Source organism: Nicotiana attenuata, unplaced genomic scaffold (genome assembly GCF_001879085.1).
Source record: "Nicotiana attenuata strain UT unplaced genomic scaffold, NIATTr2, whole genome shotgun sequence".
Lineage (NCBI taxonomy): Eukaryota > Viridiplantae > Streptophyta > Magnoliopsida > Solanales > Solanaceae > Nicotiana > Nicotiana attenuata.
In genome coordinates, this window is record NW_017670968.1 from 95669 (window position 1) to 96824 (window position 1156).

The 1156-nt window shown below is 34.9% G+C and overlaps 1 protein-coding gene across 6 annotated transcripts in view; it reads left to right on the forward strand.

Moving 5' to 3' along the window:
- The window catches only part of LOC109244911, a 10829-nt gene that overhangs the window by 5469 nt on the left and 4204 nt on the right, over positions 1–1156 (forward strand). For 3 of the 6 annotated variants that reach the window (XR_002070747.1, XR_002070748.1, XM_019412071.1), the window contains one exon: positions 695–801. The exons of the other annotated variants lie outside the window; for them this stretch is intronic. The gene's annotated coding sequence lies outside the window, so the exon portion shown is untranslated. Of the gene's footprint in view, positions 1–694; positions 802–1156 lie in introns of those variants that run through there. 6 annotated transcript variants of the gene reach the window in all.

The following is a 1156-nucleotide window of genomic DNA, read 5'->3' on the forward strand; positions in this document are numbered from 1 at the left end:
GGAGTCAAGGGGAGTCGTGTCGTAGTAACAATTGAAGTCCTAGTTAGTTTAGTTTCTAAGTTTGAGATGTAATTATAGTGAACAAAGTCATGGTGAATTAGTAACGTGAGAGGTTGGGACGGTTTCTTGTGTCAACTTTCGTGTTCTTTTCGTATTCTCTTTTACTTTTCTTTTAAATCTTTGTCAGCATTGCTTTACTTAAACTTTTAATTATCAAATATTAGTATCACATCTAGGACCTTAATAACAAGGAAAACCAATTCTATGTTTGCGTCATGTATTCTACAACAACTACAAAATAGTATTTTAAGGCTCTTAAAATGTATTGAGCTTTCTGATATAAAACCTTTTATTTGTTTCCTTTCTCTGAGTTATTTTTGTATAAAAGGGCAGTCAGCATATAAAAATTCTGTCTTGTTGTTAGTTGGGAAGCCATAACTACTCTCCATTAGCTGTCTAATGTTGCTTGTCACATCAATTTCTGACTCTGCAATGTTCTATCTCACAAAACTCTCAAAAATGGCTGCCTTGACAGGAGTTGGTATAGGTAAAAAGTTTTGGTCCACATACATTCATTACCTTTTGTTGAACCTGTAATCTAATCATGTCAATGTGGTTGAGGTTCAATCACCCTCCACATTCGTTACTAAGATGATATTTTAGTAATATTTCATATTATTTTCATATTGTGTAGGGTGTGAAGGAACATGAAGGAGTAGAGCCAAATAGGATTGAGTTCTACAAAAGCACCCATTACTCGAGTGAAAAAGATGGTCATCTCCGGAGGCTGAGACTAACTACGTAAGTAATACTTTAGTAACATGTCACATGTATTCATTCTATCTTATAATTATTTTAACTGATGTAATATTTTTATGTAGAACAAAATGAGAGATTTGAGAGCTCGGTCTATTTCTGAAGAGAATCCAATGACTATTGATGAAATTGTTGATAATGTACTTGGTACAAGGTCGGGATATATTAAAGGCCTTGGCTATGGTCCAAAGCCTAGTACAACTACAGCAACAAAAAGAAGGACAGCAGAATTAGAGGATGCTCTTAGAAGGGCAAAAGAGGATGCTGCTACTGCCCAACATGGTTTACAAGAACGTTTGAATGTAGCTGAAACTGAGGTAGCAAATCAGCGAATACAGAT